Source organism: Bombina bombina, chromosome 5 (assembly GCF_027579735.1).
Source record: "Bombina bombina isolate aBomBom1 chromosome 5, aBomBom1.pri, whole genome shotgun sequence".
NCBI classification, from domain to species: domain Eukaryota; kingdom Metazoa; phylum Chordata; class Amphibia; order Anura; family Bombinatoridae; genus Bombina; species Bombina bombina.
This window is the reverse complement of record NC_069503.1, coordinates 720,572,042-720,585,067: the sequence shown is the minus strand read 5'-3', so window position 1 is coordinate 720,585,067 and position 13,026 is coordinate 720,572,042. Positions and strand designations below refer to the sequence as shown.

General features: G+C 37.6%; 1 protein-coding gene across 2 annotated transcripts in view; it reads right to left on the bottom strand.

The window, feature by feature from the left end:
- The window catches only part of SIRT5 (sirtuin 5), a 191,870-nt gene extending 179,248 nt beyond the window's left edge, over positions 1-12,622 (bottom strand). Inside the window, exon 1 of one of the 2 annotated variants that reach the window (XM_053714754.1) lies at positions 12,579-12,622. The gene's annotated coding sequence lies outside the window, so the exon portion shown is untranslated. Of the gene's footprint in view, positions 1-12,488 lie in introns of both variants that reach the window. The other variant, XM_053714753.1, reaches the window with a different exon arrangement.
- Between the last annotated feature and the right edge of the window lie 404 nt (positions 12,623-13,026).

Sequence of the window (13,026 nt, the reverse complement as noted above, 5' to 3'; positions counted from 1 at the left end):
TATATCTGTGCAGGAAACAACCAAATGTGTGAATATGGAATCATATTTTCAGTGCATCAAAAGAAAGGATTTTTTTCTAAGGTAAACTAGATACATTTGTAATTAGCATCTTACTAACTAAAAGAGCATTACATGTGACATACCATTCCGTAAAGGCACATACATTAAGTTCTGGAGTGCAGGAGACGTGCTGATTCCAGCATCAGAGGCTACGTGAGCACACAACATCCAAAAAGTGCTGACAAGAGAAGCCCTTCTGCATGGCCAGCTTCCTAGCAAGCAACACACATGCACCAGTCTTTACAGCTTTAACTGTATGTAGACTGTGCACCTGCAGTAAGTTACAGCTTCCAAAGATTGCTCCCTGCTACATCAGTGATTAAAATATTCATTGTGGGGAAAGAAAGAAACCCACGGAAAGATTACAATAATAGCACTCTAAGGGCTAGCTTTATCAAAGCTGAGGCATACAGTGGCACGTATATGCGCCTCTGTACGCCTCAGCTCGCCTGTGGCGGAGCGAAATTACCCACAGGTAATCAACATTGCACACGAGCGCAATTTTGCTCTTGCGTGCAATCCCGCCCCCTGCCCGCACACAGCCAATAACGCGTGGGCAGGAGCTGTCAATCTCCTCGGTCGGACTTGACCGCGGGGATTGAATTTCGCCACCTAAGAGGTGGCAAGGAGCTTAGGGAAGCAGCGGTCTCGTGACCGCTGCTTGATAAATTATGGCGAGCAAGTTCTTGTGAGAACTTGCAGCCGTAGGGGCTTGATAAATCGAGCCCTAAGTCTAGACTGCTGTAGGCAGAAAGATGTGGGCTCATAACAAATAACTTATTAAATCATTAAACTCTGGGACCCTACATATTCATACAATAAAAACATTGTTAGAAATAATGTGTGGTTATTCTTGTGTATATCTTTAATTTGTGCCTTTGAGCTGTAAGTCAATGACCACAAGAATAATTACTATTATACATTGCTGGAGATCAAGTATATATGTAGATGATCTGCGACCAATGTTGAACTAATGTAAGCCTAGATACAAGGCAGATATATAGGGTATTTTGAATCGCAAGTGGTCAGATGTAGTAAATTATGTAGCATATATAAGTTTGAGGTAAGTATGTTAACTTTCCAACTAGTGCTTGTCAGCTAAATTGTAATACAGGAGTATAGAAAGTCAACAAATGTAAATTAGTGCTCTTGTGCTGTATAAAGCCGATTTGTCAGATTACTAAGCACATTGGAGAATATGACTATTAGGAACATAGTGGCCTGTGATGATATATAAACCGTTTACTGTATCGTAACCGTATATAATATTATTGATGACTTAAAGGGACAGTCTAGTATAAATTAAACTTTCATTATTCAGATAGGACATGTAATTTTAATCAACTTTCCAATTTACTTTCATCATCAAATTTGCTTTTTTCTCTTGGTATTCTTAGTTTAAACTAAACATAGGTATGCTCATATGCTAATTTCTAAACCTTTGAGGGCTGCCTCTTAGCACATGCTTTTAAAATCTCTTTTCAACACAAAGAGACAGAAAGTACACACTGTGTTCAGGCACAGGGAGTTATTTAAGATTTAGCACAAAACAATGCTAAATTTAAGACAATAGATAATAAACAGTCACAGTCATGTGATCAGGGGGCTGGAAGAAGGTTCCTAGATACAAGGTAATCACAGAGGTAAAAAGTATATTAATATAACTGTGTTGGTTATGCAAAACTGGGGAATGGGTAATAAAGGGATTAGATATCTTTTAAAACAATAACAATTCTATGGTAGACTGTCCCTTTAATAGTATAAATAGATTGCAAATTCAGGAGACCAGAAATAAGTTACGGTATAGAGCTAATTATGCTAATAAATATGGCATCGCATCAGACAAAAGTGCATCTAGTGTGATCTCTGCCTGGTTTAGTCAACACAGCTAATATAGATATTAGTATTATATCTCATCTAAATCAGATGCCAGTGTTAGTATGTCTCATCTACTATACATCTCATCTATTTAAGATGCAATGTATATAAATAATATACAAAATATCAAGTCTTAAGAGTGAAATGGCAGCAGTGCTTATTGTTGGCTTTATCGTGTCTGTTCGTTACTTAGTTACCAGTGTCTATCGGTTATAAATTGCTTGTGCAAACAAGCGTTGCGTTATTGCCTATTAGTTCAATATCGTACATGGACTGGTAAACAAGGCTCAACAATACCAACTATTTTAAATATGTGACTATGTATTCTTAGTTAAATCTTATATACAGTCTGTATAAATCGTTCTGTGTTCGCAAGTGTTTATAGGAAGCATATGTATTTGCGATCACTACGGGTCTTAGTGCTCACTAGTCTAGCCTCTGTTTGAGAACCGCTAAGCGTAGTCAGCAAATAGTGTTACACAATCCAGTACTACCAGGTAATAATTCCTGTAATATTAATACTGATTCCCAGCAGGTTTAGATTATTTCTATTAGTTAAAAAAGGAGCTCCCATACGCACCCAACTCCAGACGCGTTTCGCGTATTTCCGGGTTTAAATACTGTTCTGAGACCCGGATCTGCTGCCTAATGTTCTCTCATTGGTTATTGTCACTGTCCATCATGGACAATATCGCAATGTATATTATAGTGGCTAGGATATTCTATGTTTCCATTTTATTAGTAATATATAATATTCTTATTGAAATAAAGATTTATATTTGGTTACAATATGCTTCAATTAACTTTATGTTCTGACGGATTGGAATTAAAAAGAATAAGGTATAATTGTGACTGCATTTTTGCAAAAATCTACATTTGTATGAAATTTGTGTCTTAATATTTCATTTTTCAAATTATAAAAACGAACCCCAATTATGGTTTATGTATTTTCATTTTCAAATTCATATATTTAAACTATTCATTCTGATCTTATGTATCAGATATTGCATTTTTATCATCTAATTAATATGAGATTTCATCTATCATAAGTCCCGTAGAATTAAATTTAAAATATAAAATTGTTAATAAGTTCTCTGTGTGTGAATCTTCAGTGAAGATATCATTGAGTGACAGAAATTGTAAATAAGTTCAATAACTGATATTATGTGAATAAACATTGTTCCAAAGTGTGGAATTTGTGCTTAACTGAAAAGATTCATTTTCATGAATTCTGATACGTGACATATTTAAACGATTACTTATCTTTATATCAGGTGTCATTATAAAGCTTCTTTAAGACAAATTTATTTTACTTACCAAATGTGATATTATTATTCCTTGTGAAGCAATTTCTAATTGTGTTGTGAATTGTACTCAAAGTGCAATTATTAATACTGAGTGAAGTTACTTTAGTGTCATAATTTTTAATTTAGGGGTATAGATAATAAATAGATGGAACCTCTTTGCATCTTCTAGTATATTTTAGTATAGATATAGTCTGATCAGGTCTGTTACTCTTAATATTATATAGAGGACCTCTTATTTAGGTTTTCATATAGGTTCAATGTTAATGAACCAGATTTTATTTTGGATTTGGAGAGGTTCAACATTTGGAACAAAAGGAATTTTTTTTGGCATTTTTTCTTATTAACTGCTGGCTACTTGTCACGATAAAATAGATAGAATATATAGCCTATCTAGTCTAGGTGATGATTAGGACGTACAGGATATATTTGGCCACTGGCTGGTCTTCTTAAGAAGACCACAGATTTATCTAGTGTTAGAGAAGGACATAATAGTTATGTTCAGTGATTAGCCTTGAAGAGCAATTATGATTTATCAAAAAATATAAAAATAGAGGAAACAATTATGGGGTTTCCTAAAGAAAGTAGGTGGAAGTTTAAGTGGATATTAAAAGGACAGTCTAGCAATGTAATAAAATATTCTAACTGGTTAGAGCATTTTATTCTATAACAGATGCTTGTTTATTTGTGTTCATCTCCAGTGCAGATGTTTAGATGCACTCCCAAGACCAATGCACTGCTGCTAATAAACAGGTCAATGAGCCATTCAGAAGCAGCACATGCATGAAGCTTCCAATTACAAGCCATGTACTGCTTAAAGTGAAGGTAAAGTTACCTTGTTGTCCATCGAGTATATAATAATATGTCCCAAATAAATATGAGTTTCAATCATCGATTTTTATAATTTTGCTTGTAATTAAAGTTATTCCCGTTTTAAAATTACTTTCTGAAGCTCGAGTAAATCAACCCGTTTTTTTTTTCTTTCTATCTTGGTCACGTTTTTCTGTGATCCAATTGAAAATCTGTCCGTTAGGCGTCCGTCACTCAACATCATCCACCTCCTTTTTCTTATGCACATGCAGTATTATTTTTTTCAGAAGCTAGGAATCCATGCTCACTCCCGTTCCGCGCATGCGCATTGGTAGTTGTGTAGGAATTCCAACACTATGTCATTGGCTGCTTACAGACCGCTCCGATATGGACAAGCGAGTCCGCCGATTAGCGTATGCGCAGTTCAACTGAGCATCGTGAACACGCTTTTGAGAGACCTATAGATCGGGTGGGACCGCTCTATACGTCAGAGAACAGAAAACCAGGAAATAGGGTTTGGGAGGAGTCACCATCGTAACGTAGGGATTTTTATATCTATATATTTTGAGAAATATAAAATAAATAGAGAAAATAACTTAGCAATTAGCATCTGGTAATATTAGCAAATCGAATGATGTCTTCGAATTGCTAAAACTTTACCTTCACTTTAAAGGGACAGTGTATTCCAAAATGTTTGTTTAAAAAGTTAGATAATCCCTTTATTACCCATTCCCCAGTTTTGCACAGCAAAGATGGTTATATTAATATACGTTTTACCTCTGTGATTATCTTGTATCTAAGCCTAATCAGACAGCCCCCTGATCACATTGCTATTTATCATCTATTGACTTGCATTTTAGCCAATAACTCCACAGACGTGACCATGTTATCTACATGAACTAGCAGTCTCCTGCTGTGAAAAGCAAATAAAAAAGCATGTGATAAGAGGCTGTCTGTAGTGGCTTAGAAACAGGCAGAAATGTAGAGGTTTAACCCTTTAGCTGCTAAGCCATTTACCACCTGTGTGCTAAGCTGGTTTTAAGCTTTGTCTTGCAGTTCACGTTTAGACATTTTTAGAGGTAAAGTTTGTGTGAATAAACTATACAAACTATATATTGTTTTTTCAGCAGACCTAGCAAATTCAAAATATACAATTATTATATGTATATCATCAGGTTTAAAAAATAGCGCATAAAATGTGAAAAAGTTTATTTTTTTTTACTTATGACTCAAATAATAGTATTAATTTTATTTTTCTAAGCTCTATCATCAAAATATGGATAAATATTTGTAGTAGGTAACCTGTCTGAAATAAGCAGAAATTAAGAACATTTCACTGTTTTCCCCCCACTGTTTTATTGCAGGCATGTCAATTTCATAAATGATCAAAAACAGAATCTTAGAATTTACTGTACTGTTTTCAGCAATTAAACAGTTCTAGCCACCTGAGAAATTAAAATGGGGAACACAAAGCACACATTTGCAGAAAGTACACCCCTTGGTGCATCAAATGAGGGGCTACAAGTATTTCTAGCATGAACTTGGGGTGCACAGCAATTAATGGAATATGTTGCATTGTTAAAATAAAAAAAACATTCTAAGCAAAGAGCCATACTGTATTCCACTTATTACATTGCCTATTTTTGTGCTAGCAATTCATGTAGCCCCTCATTTGATGCGCCAAAGGGTGTACTTTCTAAAAATGTGTACTTTTTGTCTTAGTTTCCCAGGTTTCTACAGCTATCTGATTGCAGACATAACTCATAAAAGTAGAAACGCTATTTATTTGTTTTTTTACACGATTTCAAGATTGCCATGTCTGCAATTAAACAGTTCTAGCCACTTGGAAAATGTAAAATATGACACACAAAGCACACATTTATAGAAAGTACATCCTTTGGCGTATCAAATGAGGGGCTACATGTATCTCTGGCACATAATTGAGGTGCGCAACAATTAATGGAATATGGTGCTTTGCATAAAAAAAATTTTTTTTAGCAAACAACCATATTGCACTTATTACATTGTCTATTTTTGTGCTAGCAATACATGTGGCCCCTCATTTGATGCGGCTTGGTGTGTACTTTCTAGAAATATTTAGTTTATATACCTTATGCATCATCAGTGAAGGAATCGGAGTCTGAGTACATAGAGAACTCAGCTGCTTCCTCAGCACTGGGACGCTTAGCCATAACTCTCTTTACAAAATAAAGATATTTTTAAAGGAATTATGTCGCTAGAAAACATATAATTTTTATTGCAAAAAATAAGCTTCTTTGCAGTAAAAATACAGAAGTTTTGAAAGCTGGAGAGAGCTGCGTAAAGAGGGGGTTTTACTCATCTTCCACGCATGCTAAAAGACTGATTAAAAAAATAAAAACACCAAATAATATTTTTATAAATAGCATTCTTCTACCATGTATTAATTTGTAACCACATTATCCAGGTGATCATGGGATTACAATATCGGTCCGTAGTGTAAAATGGAATGCGACATTTCTCAGCTAGGGGATCATTGCGGTAACGCTGGTGATCATTTAGCTATAATACATAAACCAATATTTATTTTTCAAAAATAGAACAAGTTTATTTTTATAAAATGTATTTTGGGAGTCTCTAGGCAATATTGATCTTTATTTATGTGTCTTTAGTGACTCCCAAATGCTTTTTTTTGTTTTTAACAAAATGTTTTAACTTTTTTATTTTTTTATTAAACACCCCAAAGACTTATACCAGGGTAGACGATTACCTTTCCAATGGTGGGTCTTGGGGTCTGTAGCTGCATAGATGCCTGATATACCGGTATCTAAGCAGCATGCCCCCATCTCCCGATAACTGACAATTGTCAGTTTTAAATAAAGTTGAGCGGTGACGTCATCATGTCATTGCGTGTGACGTCACCGTGCGAAACTTGAAGCCCTGGCGATGCCTGTCACTATACAGGCCAGATCGCCGGGGTGGGAGTCCCCAGACCTCCATCAAGGTGGGTGAGTGCTAGCGACGGCTCTGAGCCGTAGTTAGCACCTGAGTGGAAAACTTTGCAACAGCCGTCAATAGCACTCAAGGGCACTCAAGGGGTTAAATGTTGTCCCTTTAAAAATGGCTCAGAAGCACATCTGGTACTCCACTTTAAAGGGATATGAAACATTATTCTGATGTAGACAAATGAGGCCTCCCATGAAAGGGTTAATCAACATTGCATTAGCTGCTATTAACTTCAGACCAATGGATGGTCAATAAATTGTAAAAAGATCTATATTTCTCCATGTGTTAAGTTCAGGAGCTCCCAGTGTCTAGCCCAAAGAAAATAATAAATTAGGTTCTATAAGTAGGGGAGGTTATCCCCCACCAGCATACGAAAAATTAAAAAACAAACTGTCTAAAATTAAGATTGAAGATTATCTTATCTTCAAAAAGACAAGCTCCAAAGTCCACTGAGCTCAGGGTGAGCTAATGCTTAAAGGGATAATGAACCCAATTTTTTTCTTTTGTGATTCAGAAAGAGCATGCAATTTTCTAAATTACTCCTATTATCAATTTTTCTTCATTCTCTTGCTATCTTTATTTGAAAAAGAAAGTCTAGAACCCTGGATAGCACTTGTTTATTGGTGGATGAATTTATCCACCAATCAGGACGGACAACCCAGGTTGTTCATCAAAAATGGGCTGACATCTAAACTTACATTCTTGCTTTTCAAATAAAAATACCAAGAGAATGAAGAACATTTGATAATAGGAGTAAATTAGAAAGTTGCTTAAAATTGCATGATCTATCTGAATCACAAAAGAAAAAAATGGGGTTCAGTGTCCCTTTAAAAAAGCTTCAGACACAAGAAAGATCTTCGTTTTGGTGGACCAAATCAGCAATTGGTCACCAATGATTTCAGTGATATGTGATGGTGAACAATTAAATGCTAGCCAAATCAAAATGGCAATGCAAGGCAATATACAGCACAGGGCACATTCTCGCTCAGGCGATGCAACCTAAGATTGGGTGTAGGAAGCAGGAATTAGGGACTGGTGCAGAAACATGTAAACAAGGAACATTTAAATGTGTTCCCAAGCTAAATGCGCTGTGCCTACTGCTTAAAGATGGTACACAAGCACACCTGGTGCTCCACATAAAGGGACAGTAAACCCCTTGTAATTACAGGACATTTCTGTTGTGTTGCTCTAGAACAGGGATGAGGAACCTTGGCCCTCCATGTTACAGAACTACATTTCCCATGATGCTCAACTGGACTTCAGAGTGCCTAAGCATCATGGGAAATGTAGTTCTGAAACATAAGGAGTGCCAAGGTTCCCCATTCCTGCTCTAGAATAATTATCAACCAAGTCTTAAATGTTTTAAAACAAATTAACATATTTTTACTGTAATTATTTTTTTAACAGCCAAACTTCACCCACCAATCTGGGCTTTAGCCTGCAGACTACAAAGCTTTACAACAATTCCCATTTAGATGCATCTACACCAATATAACAATAAGGTTAAGTAGTAATCGGACCGCTCTTATTACCATCATTGGATACAGGCTCAACAGTCAAAGTGTAAGTTAAACAAAATGGGTGTGGAGATATATATATATATATATATTACACATACATATATACATACACGCTGCAATGGGCATCTTCCTGATATTCATATATGAGATCCATAAATATTAAACATGTAGAAATGAACAATTCAATTCAAACCAACTCTGTGTACTCACCTCTATAAACTTCTTCATGATGTACGTACCATCATAGGGGGAGGCAAACATACCTTTTTCCACCTGTTTGATGCAGTTAACATTGTGGGCAGCTCCACACTTAAACTCAACTACACTGTGGAGAGAACACCAATAATATGCCACAGAGAGCCCTATAGGCAAAAGACAATGAATCCAGAGCAGCAAACACCTAGAACAGCTCTATGCCCTGATCTGTAACCTATTTCCTCCTTACACTGGCAGCTGGTGTGCGACAGCGCACTGCTGGTATCAAAAGCTCCAAGAAGTGGCATAAGGAGTGGTGTTTTGGAGAGCGTAGATTCGGTGAGCACAAGTATGGAGGAATGTTGTTGGTCAGGGGAGGCACAAGGGGGGACAGTCATTATGGAGGTGAGGCCCCCTTAACAACCCAAGTGCCATACCCTATGCCCAAATTAAGCACAGCAGGCTCCTAAAGTAGAGTTTATACCACACAATGTGCATCTTCCTACCTGGGTGGAGAGGGAGGTTTTCAGCCCCTGACTCCCAATAAAAGAAAAAAAAGCAAAGGTCAGAACTCCTTTGATTACCTTCTGCAGATGACTGCAGTGAATGGGGGAAACACTTTTTTAGGTTTCCATGCCCCAGTGACAGAGCAGACTCCTTATCTACTGAAAATGTTGTTGCACTTTGTAATAGCTCTCTAGTCCAAAAAGAGTTCCTGGACCAGAGCTCTGTAATAGCGCTCTAGTCCAAAGAGAGTTCCTGGGCCAGCGCTCTGTAATAGCGCTCTAGTCCAAAGAGAGTTCCTGGGCCAGCACTCTGTAATAGCGATCTAGTCCAAAGAGAGTTCCTGGGCCAGCGCTCTGTAATAGCGCTCTAGTCCAAAGAGAGTTCCTGGGCCAGCGCTCTGTAATAGCGATCTAGTCCAAAGAGAGTTCCTGGGCCAGCACTCTGTAATAGCGATCTAGTCCAAAGAGAGTTCCTGGGCCAGCGCTCTGTAATAGCGCTCTAGTCCAAAGAGAGTTCCTGGGCCAGCACTCTGTAATAGCGATCTAGTCCAAAGAGAGTTCCTGGGCCAGCGCTCTGCAATAGCGCTCTAGTCCAAAGAGAGTTCCTGTGCCAGCGCTCTGTAATAGCGCTCTAGTCCAAAGAGAGTTTCTGGGCAAGTGCTCTGTAATAGCGCTCTAGTCCAAAGAGAGTTCCTGGGCCAGCACTCTGTAATAGCGATCTAGTCCAAAGAGAGTTCCTGGGCCAGCGCTCTGTAATAGCGCTCTAGTCCAAAGAGAGTTCCTGGGCCAGCGCTCTGTAATAGCGCTCTAGTCCAAAGAGAGTTCCTGGGCCAGCGCTCTGTAATAGCGATCTAGTCCAAAGAGAGTTCCTGGGCCAGCACTCTGTAATAGCGATCTAGTCCAAAGAGAGTTCCTGGGCCAGCGCTCTGTAATAGCGCTCTAGTCCAAAGAGAGTTCCTGGGCCAGCACTCTGTAATAGCGATCTAGTCCAAAGAGAGTTCCTGGGCCAGCGCTCTGCAATAGCGCTCTAGTCCAAAGAGAGTTCCTGTGCCAGCGCTCTGTAATAGCGCTCTAGTCCAAAGAGAGTTTCTGGGCAAGTGCTCTGTAATAGCGCTCTAGTCCAAAGAGAGTTCCTGGGCCAGCGCTCTGTAACAGCGCTCTAGTCCAAAGAGAGTTTCTGGGCAAGCGCTCTGTAATAGCGCAATTCTCAGTAGCACAAAAACAAAAAAAATCAGTAAAGATTGCGCTATGCGCACTTCTAAAAGTTATGTGTACTAGTTAGAAAAAAAGGTGCACACACACACTTTAGAGAGAATGGTGCTCTATCTAGGTATGCTTTTCAACCAAGGATACCAAAAGAAATAATTACATTTTGAAGTCTTTTAAATAGCATGATCTGTCTGCAGCAGTTTCATTTTGACGTTTGTACAGAGACAAAATGTTTTATAAACATTTAAAATTGTCATTTTGTAAAATTTTCAGAGATGCACCCCTTAAAGGGACAGTCTACTCCAGAATGTTTTGTTTAAAAAGATTGATTATCCCTTTATTACCCATTCCCCAGTTTTGCATAACCAACATGGCTATATTAATATACTTTTTACCTCTGGGATTACCATGTATCTTAGCCTTTGCAGACTGCAGCTGTGAGCTCTCAGTGTGTCCTGCCTTTTCATCTCTGAGCACTGTGCTGCGTCAGGTCGCGAAGCTGAGCGCTCAGAGATGAGATAATTGAACTTCAGAAGCGATGCGGTGCGAAGCAGCTGCTTTGCCTCGCTTCGCACCGCTTGCAGTGTGTCACAGCCTTTATTTCAGTTCTTTTGACAGAATTGAATTTTATTCTGCCAGTGCTGACTCATCAATAACTCTACAAGAGTAAGCACAATGATATCCATATGCCACACATGTGCTGTCTAACTGTGGAAAACTGTCAAAATGCAGTGAGATAAGAGGAGACCTTCAAAGGCTTAGAAATTAGTATATGAGCCAACCTAGCTTTAGCTTTCCACAAAGAATTGCAAGAGAACAAAGCAAATTTGATGATGAAAGAAAATTGGAAAATTGTTTAAAATGACATGCCCTATCTGAATCACAAACGTATCATTTTGACTAGACTGTCCATTTAAATATGTTTCTCTTAATTTGATCTAGATAATAAACAGGTACTGCACTGATCCAAACACTGTGCATGTTACAGAATCAGTAAACAAATGAGGTATTAAGTATGCAAAAAACATTCTATCATTTATTTATAACATTTAAAATATAAACGAAACAATTCCTTTCTGTTTTTAGTAAGCGGCGAGTGTGAACTGCAATCATCAATAATATGCTCTTTAAAGGGACAGTATACACTCATTTTCATATAACTGCATGTAATAGACACTACTATAAAGAATAAGATGCACAGATACTGATATAAAAATCCAGTATATAACTGTTTAAAAACTTACTTAGAAGCTGTCAGTTTGGCTCTGTTGAAAAGGTAGCTGGAAAGCCCACGGCAAGTGGCAAATAAGACACTCCCCCCTCCCCCTTCTTTTGCATATGAAAAGACCCTTTACACAAACAGGAGCAAGCTGGAGAAGGTAGCTGACAGTATTCACATAAAACTTTGGGGCTTGGTTAGGAGTCTGAAAATCAGAGCAATGTTATTTAAAAATAAGCAAAACTATACATTAATTAATTAAAAAAAAAAAAAACTTTATGGGCTATATAAATAGATTATCTACAAAACATTTATGCAAAGAAAAAATGAGTGTATAATGTCCCTTTAAATTGGGAGTCACAGACCTTATACATTATACTATACTATTCAGCAGCCTTTAGTAATTATAAGCATATCATATCAGTTCAGATACCAGACAAATCATTTACAAATAAAAAAGCGATAATTAATTTTGCTTTTATTGGGTGGTACACTGCCCCTTTAACCGAAGTTCTTTGGTTTTTAATTAAATGTTTTAGAAGTGTATTATAAAGCAGTAAAATCAACCAGATAATGGTTAAAAAAAAATAGGGAAAGTATGCGAACACCCTAAACAGGAAGCACGCGGTGATTACTGTGATTAGAATGTCGGGTCATATCCAGCCATAGGAGACCAGGGTGCCCTTGTTTTGTACTCTAGCAAATGCACAGATATAGCCCTAATATTATAAAAGTATGTTTGCAAATCTAAAATTCTAATATTGTAGAAGGCAGAGCTCATCACAATACAACTGCAGCCCACCTCTATGTCCAGGCAATAAAAAATGTGTGTTCGGATCCTATGTGCCAACCCGTACAGCAGGAAGCCCCCAATGTTGTTTATAATCGTTACCTGTTATGCAGCCACGCCAGGCCTGCAACTCAATAACAAACCACTCGCACAGACTGCAGCGCCACCTGCTGCGTGGACGTTACAATCGAAAATTGGGCCACTTTACACAATTAATCATTCAAGGAAGAGCAGAACGAAAGGGAACTGTAATAGTGCAATAATGCAAATATACAAGTAGAGCAGCCCCATTAAAAATGCTAAATACAATAAAGAACATAAATTAACATGTCTCTCAGTCAGCATCCTAAAGTGACACCTTTAATCCTAACTGCAGATACATTTATGGGAACAGTCTTTTAAAAAACATTGCTTTGGTGACAGAAAACAGTAAAAGGGATATCAAAATGCAAAAAGAAAATGCTCTAATGAGGTAGAGTGTTTTATTCTTGTACTGTGGCTTATAACTATGTATTTGTATGTACCACTGAAAAAGGTTAAAGTCAGCAAT